The sequence below is a fragment of the Heterodontus francisci genome, chromosome 25, assembly GCF_036365525.1.
Source record: "Heterodontus francisci isolate sHetFra1 chromosome 25, sHetFra1.hap1, whole genome shotgun sequence".
Lineage (NCBI taxonomy): Eukaryota > Metazoa > Chordata > Chondrichthyes > Heterodontiformes > Heterodontidae > Heterodontus > Heterodontus francisci.
This window is the reverse complement of record NC_090395.1, coordinates 47,831,018-47,850,665: the sequence shown is the minus strand read 5'-3', so window position 1 is coordinate 47,850,665 and position 19,648 is coordinate 47,831,018. Positions and strand designations below refer to the sequence as shown.

At 44.0% G+C, this 19,648-nt stretch overlaps 1 protein-coding gene across 2 annotated transcripts in view; it reads left to right on the top strand.

Moving 5' to 3' along the window:
• The window catches only part of mlnl (motilin-like), a 48,068-nt gene that overhangs the window by 18,754 nt on the left and 9,666 nt on the right, over positions 1-19,648 (top strand). The window contains exons 1-2 of one of the 2 annotated variants that reach the window (XM_068057694.1): positions 15,009-15,044; positions 19,210-19,357. The gene's annotated coding sequence lies outside the window, so the exon portion shown is untranslated. Of the gene's footprint in view, positions 1-15,008; positions 15,045-19,209; positions 19,358-19,648 lie in introns of those variants that run through there. The other variant, XM_068057693.1, reaches the window with a different exon arrangement.

The following is a 19,648-nucleotide window of genomic DNA, read 5'->3' as shown; positions in this document are numbered from 1 at the left end:
ATGTATTTATTTAATTTGGGGGATCTTTCTTTAAAAATTTAAATATGCTGGAAGGGCTGGCTGCCCTTCAAAAATGGCACCAGCGCCTGTGCATGGGCAGCTGATGCCATTGCCAGGGATGGACAGCCTGCCCCTCCACGTGATTGGGAGGTGGCGGGGGAGCGGGCTGCTCGACTATTTAAATGAGCTGCCGCGCTTAAGATCACAGCAGCCTTTTGACAGAGCTCCTAAAATCCAGCCCGATATGTTTTCTCACAAAGATTCAAATAAAGAGATGTACTTTTTATTATTGAGACTATAGCTGTAGCTATATATGAAATGAGCAGGGACAGCTTCAACCCAATTTCTAATAGGAAAGTGTAAACAACACGTTACCCATTTTTGGCGCAGGTTAGCATTGGCAGGTTTGTCTATTTACACTGGTGTAAATTATTTTATAAATTCGTTTTATTAGATTGTTTCTACCACATGACCAACTTTCTGAAAGTTTCACTTAAAACAGCTGATCAAAATTATAACAGGCCAGTTGCTGTATTAACGTCAAAAAGTTCTGTGTGAGCCAAAATTTCCTACAGTTTGATAGTAAGAGGAGCGAAATCATTTTGTCCAGCTCTCACTAGATTTTGAGACTGCGTTATGCTTTCAGCTGTAGTGTACAGGCCAAGTCACTGTTAATCTAAAGAAAGATATTATTCTTGCATTGGCCTGTCCATTATCATTTATCCCATGGGAAGATCCAAGGAAAAAACATGCTAAAATTTAAATTGTAACTAAACTTCTTGAAATAAGTCCTGAAATAAGCAACTCCATTAGCCCGTATGCACTTGAATGCATAGTATGAAATATTCCAAGTAAACTAAATATTTCTGCTTTAAAATGTTTATTACTGTTATAGTTTTGATCTGCTTAGGTAAAGCAGTAATCAACGGGACACTGTAATACGATTTGCAGCAACATTAACTGAGTTCTTCTTCAGCTGATTTAAGAAATTAGTTCCTGAAATAAATGCATTTTAACAGGCTGTTCTTAAGCATATTGAAAAGACTTGCTTGAATCTTTTCTAATCCCTTTGATGTCCTGTATGTGTCTGGATTTGCACACATCATGAATGAAGGATAATGGAATGCTACTATGACCTTCTGTATGCTTAAATGAAACTAAAAATTAAAGATGATTTTGCTCACCTTTACTTCTTTTGGTTTTCTTAAGTATCTTACTTTCTTTAGGTTAGACTTTTGTCTATTTAACTTTAATTTAGACTTTGGTCTAATTTTGAAAAGTATCTACTAAGGCACATTTTATTTAAATTTTCTGCCTACTTTGTCCTTACATACATGAAAGTAATTTCATCGAACATTTATTTTAATATATGGTGATTAACCTTTAAACAGCTTAATGTTTTGGTTCCGTGAGCCTTGTGACACTGAATTCTTCAGTGAAGAAGTTACATAGGATTGTAATGCCTTTCTGTGAGCTACATGATCCTATTACTGCCAATCAATGCATGATACCATCTTGTACTGAATTGCTCCAGTTGATCAGTTAAATTTACAGGCTATGGATCAAGACTGGGATCTTCTTGATCTATATGTTTTAGTGGTACACTGGGAAATGTTTGTTCTCATTGGGCTATTAGAGCAGCTCAAAACTGCTATTTTTCAACCCTTGACCAAACTGTATGAATTAATTATGACATGTGTGGGGCTGATGCCTCAAGATATCTTCACTGAAGGATGAAAGTTTTTAATGTCATCACTGTAAATTTCTAGTGACATTAAGGAAAATTGCTGAAGGAAAGGAAAAGAAGGACTTGCATTTATACTGCCTTTCATGATGTCAGTCTGCTCCAAAGTGCTTTATAGCCAATTAAGTACTCTTGAGATGAAGTCACTGTTGTAATGTAACAATGGAGCAAAGTTGTGCACAGTAAGGTCCACAACAGCAATGAGACAATGGCCAGATAATCTGTTTTAGTGATGTTGGCTGAGGAATCAATTTTTTATATTCATTTCATAAGATGTGGGCGTCACTGGCCAGGCCAGCATTTGTTGCCCGTCCCTACTTGCCTGTGAGAAGGTGGTGGTGAGCTGCCTTCTTGAACTGCTGCAGTGCATTTGGTGGGGTACACCCACAGTGCTGTTAGGGATTTTAATACGGCAACAGTGAAGGTGATATATTTCCAAGTCAGGATGGTGTGTGGCTTGGAAAGGAACATGTGGATGGTGGTGTTCCCATGTGTCTGCTGCCCTTGTACTTCTAGGTGGAAGAGGTCGTGGGAACTGGTGAGAACTCCCTAACTATCCTTCAAAACAGTGTCATGAGATCTTTTATATTCACCTGAGAGGACAAGCAGGCCCTCAGTCTCACCTGAAAGGAAGAAGCCTTAAGCTTGCTTTAAAGTATTAATAATATTCATAAAATAATTTAGAATTAGAAATGTATACTGTTTCTATCTGAAAGATGTCTCGCAATATTTATTTCTTGGCAAAATAGATGAACCTACTTATTTGATGCTGATAGTACATTTTTACAGGTCTACGTTGTTGTTGTTGATTACTTGAGCCAGCAAATCTCAGGTGGAGTCAGGAAAGTTGGATGACTATAAACAACTACCCCGAGTAGCCTTTAAGAGACTCCTTGATCTGCTCTGCAGTGGTAGTGATCTCAGGACACAGTTCTGACAGTTCTGAGGAAAAATAAGGGGCAGCATTTTAAGACTCCGCCGCCAAAGTAGGCGGTGGGCGCAAAAAAATGCGGCCCGTGTGCATGGGTACCACATCACGGAGCCGCCGCGATTTCAAACATGATGGCTCATTTGTATGGCCACGTGTCCACCCCCCACGATGACATGGAGGGGGTGAGCGAGCCATTGCCGGCAATGCTATCCAGCGCCAATGAGCGGGCGCCAGTGCCATTTTTAAAGGGCTTATAGCCCTCAATGTACATTTAAAATTTAAAGGGCCAGTTAATGGAAAGTTTTGGAAAAATGAATGAGATGACCTTTCCATGCATTCTCCTACCCGCCCAATGGCATATAACAACATTCCTGCCCTTTTCCCCCCTGAATTCCTTTAATGAAAATTTGACCTTTCCCTCCCCCAAAGTTCAGCACCTTTGTCATATACCCCTTCCCATCAACCCCCTGACCAATCCGAGGCATTCTAACCCCGCTCCCCCCATCTCGCACAGAGAAGAAAACCTCCTCCCCCCCTCCCCACAGGTGTCGCACCATGTTTCCCCAACAGGGATCCGAAGGCACGGCATTGTCGGCAGCAAGAATGAAGATGGCAACATGATGGAAGAATCGCTGCGGGCTGCATAGTATGTAAGCATTTGCATATTTTAATGAGTGTCCCGCCGCCGAGCGGCGGGATGGCCGCAACGAGGCCTCACCACCGCCGCCGTGATCGGTATGGGGCCTGCTGACATCGGGGCTGGTGGTGGGCCTCCTTCGTACCAATCTTCATTGCCCTCCACCACTGTTCCTGGTGGCGGAGGGCCTTTAAAATCCATCCCAAGGTCTCAGAGAAAACAGTTAAAAAAATAAAGTATTATGTTTGTTTTTTTCTCATACTTAAGAAATTATTGTTATGACTGAGGCGGGAGGAATTTACTGTTCATTCTAGTCCCACTTCTGCACAGGTCACAACATATATTTAAATTTTCCCACTTAATGATGCAGTCAATCATATACTCTATTTTTCCCAGAATAATACACCGGGTTTCTTTAATAAACAACAAAATTATCAGTTTATTATAAAACAAGTCTTAACCAGTAATGAAGAAAAGCATAAACACACAGATTGATATATTAAAGTTCCCTTTTTGTCTTAACCCTGCACACACACACACACACACACACACACACACACACACACACACACACACACACACACACACACACACACACACACACACACACACACACACACACACACACACACACACAGACATACACACACACAGACATACACACACAAATACACAAGTTAACCAGAATTATAAAAGGGAATTTTGTTTAGAGCTGTGACAGACAAAAAAACACCTGGGCTGAATACTTGCTCATTTGTGAAGAAACAGCAGATGAAATATGTTGTGTTCCAAAACTGGCATACAGTCTGGCCCCGAAGTACACGTAGATGAGTCACTGCGATCTTTTAGAACAGTTCTTTTCAGGCGGCGTTGAGAATTAATTTAGCAGGCTTTTCTTCAAAGACAGGAAATGAGATGAGTTGACACAGTGGACTTCTCAGGGTCTTTTAGAGAGGTGCTGGAAAGCTGAGCTGGATTGTGGTCTTCTCTCCTTCCTTGGGAATTTCTCCTTGGAAGTTCTCTCTTTTTATACAGTTCAACCCCAACACAAAACAATCCAAAAACGAAACCGACAACAGGAGGTCAACCTTTTGACCTCCATCAATCTTGATCTGTCACTTCTTGCAAACAACTTCTCCAGGGCCGGAATTTTGCGGTGGATGGACGGGAGCTGGACTCCGAGGTGAAAGTCGGTGGTGAACCCGCTTCCTCCTGGCCCAGGAATCCATCCCATATTTTACAAGTCCCCGTGCTTTAATTATCCCGTGACTTCCACCCACTTGAGGGAGGAGGACCTGCCTTAGTGAGCTGCCGGCCAATCAGCGGGCCAGCAGCTTAGTCCCAGCAGCGCCACTGGGAACGGTGGCCACTACTGGGACTGCAGTCCAGCCGACACCATGGATCCAGGAGGGAAGGTAAGTAGGGGTAGCCTCACCAGTGGGATCAGTCCTTCCCTGGTGAGGCTGGAGTGGTTGTTTGGGGGGAGGGGGATGTCTTGGGTCCCGGAGGTGGGTTGGGAGGTGGGGGCGGCCCTCAATCCGGCACCCTGCACCTGACTGCCTTTCACGTCCGCAGCACACCCGTTTGCCATGGGTAAAATACCCTTGGAGGTGGGCGCGGGCCCTTAAGTGGCCATTAAGTGGCCACTTTAGGGCCTTAATTGGCCTCGGGCAGGCGGGCCATTTCCCACCCCCTGCCCGACGCAGTAAACTTGGTCTCCCGGAGCCTGCCGCTCAGTTTTACGCCGCCCCCACGCCACCATCCGACCCACTGGGGTGGTGTATAATTCAGCCCCAGGTGTCCAAAGTTCTCTGTTGTTTATTGAGCTGGAAGTCAGGTGCATTTCCTCAAAGGCTTGTTGCTGTCGCCGGAAGTCAAATGGTTTCCCGGAAAGGCTTGTTTTCCTCACAAGACCTTTCAGTGCCCCTTTTAAAAAACATTTCCAGGAACTGTTTTGCAAAGTCAAGTGGCCTTTACATGACCCCCTTTGAAAAGCCCAAAGTTTAACATTTCTTCAATCTTTCAAAAATGAATCCTCAAAAAATATATTTAACAAAACACAGAGGCACTTTCGTAACAATATTAAACACCAGACACATCATTGCGATATCACTTTGATTTTTAATTCAATGCAATATTATCGCAATTAAAAATCATAATGCAAATATTAGAACATAGAACATAGAACATTACAGCGCAGTACAGGCCCTTCAGCCCTCGATGTTGCGCCGACCTGTGAAACCATCTGACCTACACTACTCCATTTTCATCCATATGTCTATCCAATGACCACTTAAATGCCCTTAAAGTTGGTGAGTCTACTACTGTTGCAGGCAGGGCGCTCCACGCCCCTACTACTCTCTGAGTAAAGAAACTACCTCTGACATCTGTCCTATATCTATCACCCCTCAACTTAAAGCTATGTCCCCTCGTGTTTGCCATCACCATCCGAGGAAAAAGGCTCTCACTATCCACCCTGTCCAACCCTCTGATTATCTTATATGCCTCTATTAAGTCACCTCTTCTCCTCCTTCTCTCTAACGAAAACAACCTCAAGTCCCTCAGCCTTTCCTCGTAAGACCTTCCCTCCATACCAGGCAACATCCTAGTAAATCTCCTCTGCACCTTTTCCAAAGCTTCCACATCCTTCCTATAATGCGGTGACCAGAACTGCACGCAATACTCCAGGTGCGGCCGCACCAGAGTTCTGTACTCAGAACTCTCAAACTTAATCAGTTTGTACTATGCAGTGCAATCATTTTACACAATTTAAACGAGCAATTTTCGTGAAAAAATGATTGACAAGTCATTTTTCTTAAATTTTCAACAGAAGAGCAGCAAAGGTGTTACGTATCATTTTCCTACTTAATGTAATGGTGCATTTTCATATCAGACTGTATTTACAAACAATTTTTTTGTCAAAGATGTATTTTTGCAAGGTAGTGTCTTTTAGATGTGCAAGCTTAAAACCAAAAATTAATGTTAATAAAATGTCATTTTCTTATTTTTTTCAACATAGTCTAACTTAAATGTGCATATTTTATAACAGGGAGAAGAAAGGGGCAAGTTTACACGACATATGGTATAGGAGCCCTCCTCATCCGCTAATGAGATTTGCACACATTTCTTCCTGAATAGGATTAAACGTTCAGACACTGACTGGATCTGATCCAAAGTAAATGGTATCAGTCACTTATGGTGCAGTACATCAATCTAAAGCTGGATATCTGCTCGAGTATGTAGGTCACGTTGTTCCAGCAGATGGAAGGTATTAGGGAATTAGGTGACAGAATAAATTTGGCCAATGAATGATTTTTGCTTTTTATATTCTAAAATTTTCAATAATGATTGTGAAGTGTTAATTTGTGGGTACATAAACAAGCATTTTTTAAATATTATTACATTATCTTTACAGTGTTATCACAAACCTTCATGGGTGTCCAGAGAAAAAAAATATTGCTTAGGTGGGCTGTCCAACATACACTGACAACAGCTAAGAAAGTGCCCACTCCAACATACCTTTGATAAATATTTACACTTTTTTTTGCTCCACTACCTTGGAAAGATAATGAAAACAAGGTGCAGAGAGATTTCATTGTTATTTCGTTCTGCTGGCATTATATTTGCTACCAGCCAAAATAAGGACATTTAGGCCCTTTTCATAAACCTGTGTGATGTGAGCAAATTTATTTTGAATTGTATCGCCAGTTTTTCTTAATACATTTTCTGAAAAATAACTAAAGAACATAAAGCAGTTTGTATTAGGAATAAGTAGATATTTGCAGATTTATTAAAATGACTGTCCCCAGAAAGTCTGCCAGCAGTTTTGACACATTAAAAAAATCCTAGCTTTCTTTTTTAATTCTTGGATTTGGATTTTGGCCTTTATTGCCTAGCCATTGAGCATCACTTACACTGCAACTTTTATTCTGCACAATTCTTCGGAGATAACCAGTTGTGGAAATTGTATTGTCTTTTCTCACTCTTGTCTCCTGTGCCTGCCTGGTTAATAATAGGTCACCAGTCCAATTCTCAATAATCTGAAGGGCCTCATTGGTAAATCAAGTCTTTCTTCCTTCATCAGAGCTCCAATCTGTACACAACTTCATTATAATATTTAGATGCCTATTAAATAAATTAACTATAAATGCGTGATTCAGTATCATTGGAGGAATTTTAACATGAGTGAGTGGTTGGGTTTGAGTTGATTCGGGGGGTGGGGGGGGTTAAACAGGCAAACATTAACAATAACAGAAGAATAGCAAAATGTTTTAAAAAATCAATGCCATAAAAACAAATTAAACCCCTGTACAAAAGCACGTGGATTCTACTCAATTAAGGTCAAAGAATGATCAGGACCTTGGACAGAGCTTCCTGACTCTCCATTATGAGTTTGAGGGCTGGATTTTGTTAACACGCTGCCAGGAGGGGCGCGTGTGTGCAAAATGCCGGCCGGCCCACGTGACGTTTGCAGCTGCGCCACCGTAATTATGCAGCGTGCGGCCACTTAGCATAATGACGGCGGCCATACCCTGCACTCAGTATTTTCTCATTCATTATTATAACCTTTTCATCTTAAATTACCTTCTGTTAAAATCAATCCAATTTGTTATACTCCAACTTGATATAATGGGCTGAATTTTACCAGTTCGCCAAGCTTCAAAGATGGTGGCCCACCCATGTGGACCGTTCGTTGCGGAGCCGCCACGATATTCAGTGTGGCGCCTCATTAACATACCCGCAACCTGCCGCCGCCCCGCCCCCAAATGATGTGGAGGGGGCGGGATTGACGCCGCTGTGATCGGCATCAAGTCACATGAGGAACAGGTGCTAGGGCCCTACTTAAATGGCAGCCAGCCCTGCATTAGTTTCAAAAGCTGTGAAAACAACCTTGCAGCCAGAACTGAGAGCAGTTAAACTGTGAAATAACCAGTGCAGTTAAAGAACCGGAGAAAAATCCGAAGTTGGCAGAGGGACATTCCAGTGTGGCCCCACGATGCCTCCCTGCTCATTCTCCTCCAGGCTGTCCAAGCAAGGTGGAAGGTCCCTTTCCCAGCGATGGTAAGAAGAGGCCCTCCCACCTGACCAAGGCAGCCTGGCTGGAGGTGGCAGAGGAGGTAAGTAGCCCATGGGGCCATCCGGTACGACTGGGTCCAATGCCGGAAGAGGATTAACGATCTGCTTCGCACTGCAAAAGTAAGTGGCACTTTATATCATGGCTCCACTGAACCTGGGTGTCCCCACACAGAGTGGTACATGTGTGCCACTGCCTTGCCAAAGACAGGGAGGTTGGGCAGGGAAGAATGAAATGACATGAACGGATGAATGTATGAAAGAACTCACCTTTGTCTGCAGCTCAGAGCATGGCATCTACATGACAGGCTCACTCAATATTGCAGACCAAGCCTTCCCCACCTTTGGGCCCAGCACCCCTCTTATGACGTGTTGTGTTGTTGCTTTGCCACGTTTAATATCTGTTTCCTTGTTGCTCCAGGCAAGGAGGGCCCACAATGCTTGGGAGGCAAAGCGGACTTTTGGAGGAGTGCCAGATCTCCGAATGCTGACACAGGCTGAGGAGGATGCCCTGGATCTGGCAGCAATACACGTGGACCGTTCAGTCAGTGAAGTTGAGCTCAGGGTTCTGGGTGAACATACAATCATTTGATATACACAATGGTCACCGTGAAAATCTTATTGTTTGAGACAATGCTGTCATAATCATTACATACGCATCATAAAGACTGACAGTGTGCTCTTCACATTGTATCTTGCAGGTCCACGCTCTGAACCCGGTGGCCCAGGACTCCTCAGAGGACGCAGCGTCCCAAGATACTCCCGCACCTTTCAACAACGCAGATACAGTCACCTCAGTGGGAATGCGATCGGCCTTAGAGTCTGGGTCACTAGCTGGTGAGAGCACTGCACACGCGCCCGAGCAGCTGACTGACGCTGAGACAGCCAAGGTGCCGGACAGTCAGAGGGCTGTGAGTGGCCAGGCCCATGCTGAGCTCCAGGCTACTGATGACCCTCTGTTGTGGACAGCACAGGGCATTCTGGAGCTGGAGCAGCAGTCGTGGCAACATCTGGTGGAGATGCCACAGGACATGCGCAGCCTTGAGTGGCAGATGGGGGAGTCCATCCAGGCCATGACAGTTGCCATGTCCCAGGCATTTGAGCACATGGTTTCATCCATGCCGATGACGGCGGCCCTCTTGGGGAGCTAGACTCCATTAATCCACGCTGACCTGCAATCCCTTGCCAAGGCCTTCAGATCCATGCAGCAGTGGCTAGGCGAGAGAGGGACCAGGGGCATGGAGATAGTCCTTGCCCTTGGTCTTTCCTGGGAGAGCAGAGGGGTACAAACGAGCCATGAGATGGAAAAGCCGAGCCTGCATGCCATATCTGGGGTCACCCCTCAAGGTGATTCCAATGTGGATGCCAACCCCTCCGCCCCTCCACCGGTGAGTCAAGCTCCAGCAGCCACGACGTCTGAGGAGAGTTCTGCGCTGACACAGGATTCCTCCAGCCAGCCAGGGCCCTCCAGGCCTCAAACACACAGAGGACGACCGCGAACGTCATCCACAGCCAAAGGGCAATCTGATCAGCAGCCTTCCTCCAGTCAGGCTGCTAGTGCAGAGGTGACACCACGAAGCAGCACCCACAAGCATTTCAAAAAAACACTGACACGAATGGGTCTGCACGGGTACCACAACAACTTTAAGAAGTTCAATCACTAAATGTTCTTCACTAACATGCGTGTTGCTTTTACCGTGTGAATGACGTGTGCCAGCATGTACCGATCGTGTCTCCTCCCATTACATCATTGGCCTTTCAGAACTGCCAATGTATGGAATAACATCATTGCCATGCCAGCATTACTCTTGTGCGTCTCCACGGATGTAGTAACATGGACAATGACGCAGTCTGCTGCTGCCAGTAATGGTGGAGACAAAAATGTTGCAGATGCAGATTGCTGCACAACAGGTGAACGAGGGTGCTGTGTGGCTCGCAGAGCACATGGCGGTTTGTATGGCGTGGAGAACCATTGATCAATAAGGCATTGCTGTGCATTCCTTGCTCGCTGCTCACCCTGCATGTGGCGCCTGGATGCTCTCTGTCCTCCCATGCATCTTTCCTGCTGTATGTCCTCTGCATCCTCATCATCTGAGGATGAATCCTGCTCATGTCTCTCCATCCTGCAAGGTCTATTGAGTGCATAGTTGTGCAGCGCACAGCTAACAGCAATGATACGAGCTACCCTTTCCAGTTTGTACTGCAGGGCCCCACCCGATCTATCCAGGCAGGGGAAGTGCATTTTCAGCATGCCAATCACCTGCTCAATGGTGGCTCTTGTAGCGCCATAGCTGGCATTTTATCTCTCCGTTGCATCACTAGTGGGATTTCTCACCGGTTTCAGGAGCCATGTCTGCAAGGGGTAGCCCTTGTATCCAAGAAGCCACCCCTCCATCTGAGCCAGTTCAGTGAAGAGCAAGTGTAGCTGTGACTGGTGCAGGATGAAGGTGTCATGGCAGCTGCCTGGATAGCGGGCACAGATTTGCATGGTGTTTCCGGTGATCGCATACCAGCTGTATGTTGAGCAAGTGTAAGCCCTTTTGGTTTAAGTATGCAGCTGGTTGCCCGGTGAGAGCCTTGGTGGCCACATGTATGCAGTCAATGACCCCTTGCACCTGTGAGAATCCCGTGATGGAGTCAAATCCGATGGCCCTCTGGGCCTGGCTCTCAGGGTCTGTCGTGAGGTGGACATAGTCACTGGCCCTCCGGTACAGTGACCTCCCTGATGCAGAGGTGCACTGCTGACTGTGTCATCCCACATAGGTCGCCAGAGGGTCCCTGAAATGAGGCAGAGGCATAGAAATTAAGAACCGCTGTCACTTTGAGGGCCACAGGCATAGGATGTCCACCAAAGCCCTTCGGCTGCAGGTCATCGTTGAGCAGTGCACAGAGATGTGTCACTGCCTCTCTCGACATCTGCAGTCACCTCTGACACTGGCGCTCAGACATCTGCAGGTATGTCATGTGGGACCTGTAAATGCGCGGCGATCTGCAGTGGCAAGCTCTCCTTGGGGGCTGCTGGTGCTCATAACCGAGGGCTTCTACATGGGCTGCACCTGCCTCTTGGTTTTTTCTGCGGTGCATATGGATCCTCACGACAAATGGATCAATGAATATAGGGTGAACCATCGCCACCTCCAAGTTGCAATTAAATTCGGTTCCTTCACTTTTTCGAAGGTACCTAACAGGGCAAAGAATGATATTGACTGGTACATCAGGTGCTTTCATGCATCAACTATGTGGCGTGGCATGGCGTTGTCTGTCTTAGCTTCCGCTAAGAGTGGCACAGCATGACCACATTCAGATTGTAGCAGTTGCAACGATTGGCCCACCAGCCAGATTACCTTTAAACGCCTACCATTTATGGCACCCTCCCCACACACAGGGTTCCTGGAGTGCCTTTGCTCCTTCACTCACAGAAACATTCAATGGCGCAGAGTGTCCCCCTTTAAAGAGGGAGAGTATGCAATAGTTCCCTTCATGCCTGCAGAGTTCTTCTTTTAATGCACTCCCCCACCCACCTCCCTACACATATGCAGAATTGTGCCCCAGTAATACACTCCCCCACCCACCTCCCCACATGTATGTAGAGTTGTGACCCCGGTAATACCATCCCCTCTCCCACCTCTCTTGATGCCTGCAGAGTTGTGCCCCCAGTAATATCATCCCACCTCCCTAGATTCCTGCAGGGTTGTGCCTCCAGTAATACCATTCCCCCCCCACCCCCCCCCCCCCTTGATTCCTGCAAAGTTGTGCCCCCAGTAATATCATCCCCCCTCCCACCTCCCTAGATTCCTGCAGGGTTGTGCTTCCAGTAATACCATTCCCCCCCACCCCCCCCTTGATTCCTGCAAAGTTGTGCCCCCAGTAATAGCATCCCCCTCCCACCTCCCTTGATGACTGCAGAGTTGTGTCCCCAGTAATACCATCCCACCTCCCTTGATTCCTGCAGAGTTGTGCCCCCAGTAATACCATCCCCCTCCCACCTCCCTTGATGCCTGCAGAGTTGTGCCCCCAGTAATACCATCCACCTCCTACCTCCCTTGATTCCTGCAGAGTTGTGCCCCCGGTAACAGCATCTTCCCTCCCACCTCCCTTGTTGCTTGCAGAGTTGTGCCCTGGGTAATACCAACCTCCTCCCACGTTTGTACACATCTGCAGTTATTCCCCAGTCTTGCCACAATAACCTACACAGGCTCCGAGCTCTGCAACTTCTGTCCCACCGGCTTTTACCAGTCAGGAATGGGAAGGTACGTGAGACATACCCATTCAGCTGAATATTAGAAAGTGTTTCCAAAGTGACAGCGGGATGCATAATGAGGCATGGTAAGTAGGGCTTTGCATATGTAGCTTAGACTGCCGTCACTGAGCAGTGGGGAAGCCGCCACGAGGCCTCGGCACCGCTGGCAATATGGGGTGGGGCTTTCCTGTCGTTGGGGAGTGTGGCGGGCCTCTCCCGGAGACATTTTCCAGCCACAACCCCACCCCCCGCACCCCCCCCCCGCCAACAGGGGGTCGGTAAAATTCAGCCCACTGGTACCGAATCATCTTAATGATGGGCTAATTCAAAAAATACAACAAAAAGCTAAAGTTGTTTTAATCATTCCCTGGGGTTTTAGAAAAAAAATTCTTGTGTTCTTATTGAATGAGAAAAGTAAAAATGGTGATTTGGAGGATGGATAAATCAGGTAAGTGATCTACAAAACCTATTGGTGCGCAACAGCAATTTTTTTTATTTTGGGCATCACTGGCAAGGCCAGCATTTTTTGCCCAACCCTAATTACCCTTGACAACTGAGTGGCTTGCTAGGCCATTTCAGAGGGCAGTTAGGAGTCAATCACATTGCTGTGGGCCTGGAGTCACATGTAGGCCAGACCAGGTAAGGACAGCAGTTTTCCTTCCCTAAAGGATGTTTGTGAACCAGATGGGTTTTTATGACAAGCGAGACTAGCTTTCTACTAGTCTCTACTGATTTTTATTAGTAAATTGAATTTATTAATTAATTTGAATGTAAATTCCACCAGCTGCCATGGTGGGATTTGAACCCTTACTCCCAAGGTATTAGCCTGTTCCTCTGGATTGTTTTAAATCTTGCTTATTTTTAGTTTAGTTTAGTTTAGAGATACAGCACTGAAACAGGCCCTTTGGCCCACCGAGTCTGTGCCAACCATCAACCACCCATTTTATACTAATCCTACACTAATCCAATATTCCTACCACATCCCCACCTGTCCCTATATTCCCCTACCACCCACCTATACTAGGGGCAATTTATAATGGCCAATTTACCTACCAACCTGCAAGTCTTTTGGCTGCGGGAGGAAACCGGAGCACCCGGAGGAAACCCACGCAGACACAGGGAGAACTTGCAAACTCCACACAGGCAGTACCCAGAATTGAACCCGGGTCGCTGGAGCTGTGAGGCGGCGGTGCTAACCACTGCTCCACTGTGCCGCTTATGCAGAACCACAAATCTCTTTACGTCACATCAATTATTATAAATGATTCAGTTAGTTGGAAAGGTCAAACTGTTACTATAAAATGCCAAGGACATAAAATTATTTGTGTATCCATTTGTATTTGTTTAAATGACACCAATAAAAGCCATGGCAGCTAAATCCTTGCCTAGTGCTTCCTGTATTTATTGCAATAATTTGTCAGATGGATTATGTTGTGTATTTTTGCAAAGGCATTAAAGTATTTGGTGAGGTTCACACTTTCTTTCAGTGTAACACTTTTGACACTGCAATAAAATTGAATACCATATTCCCTAGTGAGGCCATTATTTTTACAGCAGTTCTTAACACAAGCGGACGTAATACTGCTATTTGACAACAGATCTTTGGAACTCAATATAAGTTACAGGAGCGTACTATTATATGGAGTAGCTAGAATAGATTTTGCAGAGATAGTATAATTTTTTTTGTATATACCTATGCAAGCCTAATTTCAAAAACTATTAAAAGACTGCACTAAAATGCATTTAACTTCTGCAAATAAAATGTCCTCAAGCATTACAAGCTGAAATATAGTTTGATTGGTGAAAATTTGCAACCGTTCAAATATTTATCAAATAACCTCAAATCCATAAGTTATTTCAAGATAACCACCTGCCTATTCCATAACTTATTTCAGGGTTATCGAAACAGCTGAGTTGGCTTCATTGATTCCTTAAACTACAGTGTTGCCTTTCCTATTGCACAGTGTTAATAGTATCTTTCTGGTTATTTCTTATCAATTGCTTACTATATTGTCCCACTTATATTTCATATACATGCTTCTTAATATGATGCACCCAGTTTTCCTTTTGATTAATTTCACCTCTCCTCTTATGAAAGGATTAACTCCTCAATGAGGTACATTTCCACAAGTATCAGACATCCTGAATTTCTTGACCAAGTGACCATTCTTCATTTGCAAGCCTCGAGAGTCATCAAGCTATTTGACTGTGGGGGGGTATCACAGAAGAATATTGATCCTCAGCAGACACAAGTGAACTTCCAGCAGGCATCACTGGATAAATATCACAAGCATGGTTTCTGGCTGATTTTCCCCTTTCTTATCCAGGAAGTCTGAGACAAATTGTAATGTCTCTACTCCCATATGATTAATATCAGCCAACAGTGGAGTGGGGATCAAACTTGTGACCTTCCTTGTCTGTAAGTTGAAGTTACACATTTCTATAACAACTTGCATTAATGGGGGAAACCCTCTCTTTTACAAATTGCAATGTCTCCATTATTCCAGAAATCCCAAGTTAAAATTAATGAGGGAACCTAGTCACTGGGACTGCCATTACACTGCAGTTCCCCGGTCTTAAGCTGGTATCTATCTGGAAGACCAGAGTTAGACTGCTGGATGCCTATCTTTCCAGGCCCCAGTACGGTCAGCCAGAAAAGATCTAGGCTCTTGGACAAAGATGAGGAGCCCTGCTTTTTGGAAGAGAGAAGCTGGGACTGTTCATTCTATCATAATATTAAAAAAGGATTTCATCGAAATGTTTAAAAGTTCCCTGGTTGCCTGAGTACTTTAAAAATATGAGTTTAAAGGGGTTATAGAACTGGGGGGGCTGGATTTTGTTCCCAGCCTGACACCGGGTTCCAGTTGGGGGGGCGGGGGGTGGAAAATCAGAGCAGCAGCGGCCACCACGGAACCTGAGGCTGGGATTGCTGGGCCCAATCATTCCGGCGGCGGGGAAGCTTCGTGGCGGCCCCTCCGCTGCTCTGCGACGAGACCCGACTTAGCATATTTAAATAACACATTTGCATGAATTAAAATATAAACTGCAGTGATCTTACCTCCAGTTCCCGATCCTCAGCGCAACGAGCGGCACTCATGAGCATTCACTGTCCCACCCAGGGGTCAGCTCTGCACTTTGTGTATAGGAAAGGGGGGGGGGGGGCGCGCAAGGGGGCAGCTCTGCACTTTGTTGAACTGTCTGCAGTTCCGGCAGCCATTTAAAAATGGTGCCAGCACCTGCTTTCACATCAGTGACACCATGAACGGTGTTGCCAATGCTGCCCCCATCAAGGCATTGGAGGGGCGGCCGCTGTGACTATGTAATGAGGCTACCCGCCGAAGAATCTCTGCAGTGCAGGTCCCATGGAGGACGGCTGCCATTTTCCACACCTGCCCCTGCTCCCGGCAGCAGGACTACAGAATCCAGCCCTGGATATGTGTGATTACAGGCAAGGACTGAGAACACAAAAACTAGGAGCAGGAGTAGACCATATGGCCCACCATTCAATACGATCATTGCTAACCTTAGGCTTCAACTCTACTTTTCTACCTGCTCACCATATCCCTTGATTTCCTGAAGAGACCAGAAACCCGTCTATGCAGCCTTAAATATGTTTAACAATAGAGCATCCACAACCCTCTGGGGTAGAGAATTCCAAAGATTCACAACCCTTTGAGTGAAGTAATTTCTCCTCATCTCAGTGCTAAATGATCGGCCCCTTATCCTGAGACTGTGCCCCTGTGTTTTAGATTCCTTGACCAGCAGAAACCATTTCTCAGTGTCTACCCTATCCAGCCCCTTCAGAATCTTGTATGTTTCAATGAGATCGCCTCACATTCTTGTAAACTCCAGAGAATATAGGCCCAATTTACTCAACCTCTCATCCCAGGGACTAATTTAGTGAACATTTCCTGTACCACCTCCAATGCAAGTATATCCTTTCTTAAATGTGCAGACCAAAGCTGCACACAGTATTCCAGATGTGGTCTCAGCAAAACCCTGTACAATTGTAACAATACTTTCTTATTCCTGTACTCCAATCCCCTTGGAATAAAGGCCAACATGCTATTAGCCTTTCTAATTGCTTGCTGTACCTACATGCTAACTTTCTGCATTCCTTGTACAAGCACAAGTCTCTTTGAACATCAACACTTACAAATTTCACACCTTTTAAAAAATATTCTGCTTTTCTTTTCTTACGACCAAAGTGGAAAAAAAGTGACCAAACTACACACTTCTCTCCATTATACTCTATCTGCCATCTAGTTGCCCACACACTGAATTTGTCTATATCTCTTTCCAGTCTCTCTGTGTCCTACCCACAGCTTACCTTTCCACCTAGCTTTGTATCATCAGAAAACTTAGATACATTACTCTCTATCTCTTCATCAAAGTCATCAATATAGATTGTAAATTGCTGAGGCTCATGCACTGATTCTTGTGGCACTTCATTATTCACTGCCTGCCAACTTGAAAATGCCCTGTTTATGCCCACTCTTTGCTTCCTGTCTGTTAACCAATCCTCTATCCATGCTAATATATTACCCCAGCTCCAAGAGCCCTTATCTTGCCTATTAACCTTTTGTGTGGCACCTTATTGAATGCCTTTTGGAAATCCGGTTATATTATATCTACTGGCTCCCCTTTATCTATCCTACTAGTTACATCCTCAAAAAACTCTAATAAATTTGTTAAACACGATTTCCCTTTAGTAAAACCATGTTGTCTTGTTCTAATCATTCTGTGCTTTTCTAAGTGCATTGTTAAGCCTTCCTTAATAATAGATTCCAGCATTTTCCCAACTACTGACATTAGACTAACTGGCCTTTAGTTCCCTGTTTTCTCTCTCCCTTCTTTCTTGAAAAGCAACGTAATGTTTGCCAACTTCCAATCTGATGGAATCTAAGGAATTTTGGAAAATTATAGCTAATGCATCCACTATCTCTGCAGCTATCTCTTTTAGACCCCTAGGATGTAGGCCATCAGGTCCCAGGGATTTGTCGGATTCTAGTCCCTTAAGTTTCTTCACAACTTTTTCTGTGCTGATATTAATTTCTTCATTCTTTTTAGCCCCGAGGTTATCATCTATTTCTGGTGTGAAACTTGCGTCTTCTACTGCGAAGACAGACACAAACTATTTGTTCAATGCCTCTGCCATTTCTTCATTCCCCATGATAATTTTCTCCTGTCTCTGCTTCTAAGGGACCAATGTTTACTTTAGCTACTCTCTTCCTTTTTATATACCTATAAAAGCTCTTACAATCTGTTTGAATGAGCTCTCTTTTCCCCTTATCAATTTTAAATGTTTCAAAAGTGTGAGTGGAAATGTCTGCATTCTTTAAACATTTAATTCAACTTCTGCAAAAGTGTATAATAAGCCAAGGAAATCTACATTTTTAGCCCAGCTTTGGCATCAACAACGCAAGCAGAGTTGCCTTTTCCAGTCCCTCAAATCATTATATCAATACCCTTACTTGTGCCATCATTATAAGTGCTTTAAAAATCAAAGTTGTAGATTTCAAGTTCCAATACATACACAACAATGTTCTATTTACATTAAAAACTGATCTTATGTAGGTATAGCATTCTGTTGTGTGTGTCTGATCTTCTCTCGATGCATAGTGCAATGCCACAATTTCACTGATTTGTAAAACAAATGAAGAAGTCTTTTCATGTGCCTCCTAGTCTTAAACAATTCTATCACCTTTATATTGATTCAAATGGAATTTAGGTGTGCAACATTGCAAACGACTTTGAATTAAAATAATACTTTGAGAGAGTGAATGCATCCAGTTTCTCAAGTTCTTCGCAAATTGTAACTTATGAACTCAAACCAGTGTGAGAAGGTCTCTCTGAGGGAGTCTCACATTAGTTGCCTTCGTTTTGGAATCTGATACCTGAGCCAAGCTACCACCTTCGCAATGTGCACATCTAAAATCCATTTGAATCAATGTAAAAGTGATAGAATTGTTCAAGCCTAGGAGGCATATGAAAAGACTTAATCTTTTTTACAGATCAGTGAAATTGTGGCATTACACTATGCATCCAGAGAAGATCAGACACACACAACAGCATGCTATGCCTACATAAGATCGGTCAGTTTTTTTTTTATAGAACATTGTTGGGTATATATCAGAACTTGAAATCTACAATTTCAATTTTTAAATTACATAATTTTTCACAAATCTTTTTACCAATAATCGTGCTCCTAATTAGACAGAAAAATATATTGTGATTTATTTTTCATTTAGAAAACTGATCTGAACATGTGATTTGGCCATTAAAAATGCTAAAACTGTAATAAATAAAAATGTAGTAAAGTAGGAATCAACCCTGACATTTGGATTGTGACTTTATTGCTAATACCAAAAAAAACATAAAAATCTGGACAACTGACTAATCTATCAATAAATATGCATTAACTGTCATCACATTGTAATGTGCTTCTGAAAGCAAACCTACAGTGTATTTTTTTCATATTTATTGCATTTCAAGGATGTGTGCACTCAGAGTAATTATAGAAAATAGGAAGCACATTTGCTTCTGTGAAAACTAAATATTTTAATGGAAGTTTTATCTTTCAGAAGGTGATGCTTTACATTGCTATGGCACAAGAAAGATCCAGTCAATAAAATAATAACCTCTCAACTATATAAAAGCCCAGCGAGCAAGCTGGCTATCTTAAAAGGAGAATTGCACAACAGAGAACTCAACCAGGAAGAAATCGCCATGGTAAATATTGCACTTAGATATCAGTACTGTATTTTTTTATAAGGATTTAAAAATGTGTATGTGGATTGATGAATGCCTATTCAAATATGATGTTTTTTTCCCTTATGGTGCACCTATGTGTCAGCAACCATTGCTGAAATATTGGTTGTTGTCATTTATACTGCCAAGAAGAGAGCTCTGCATATGCATGGTTACAGACTTGTGCAGAGCTCCGCTTCTGATCATTCATTTTTAAGTGTCTTGAAAGCTTGAGTGAGAATATATAATTTTTCTCTGGAGATCCAAGATTGT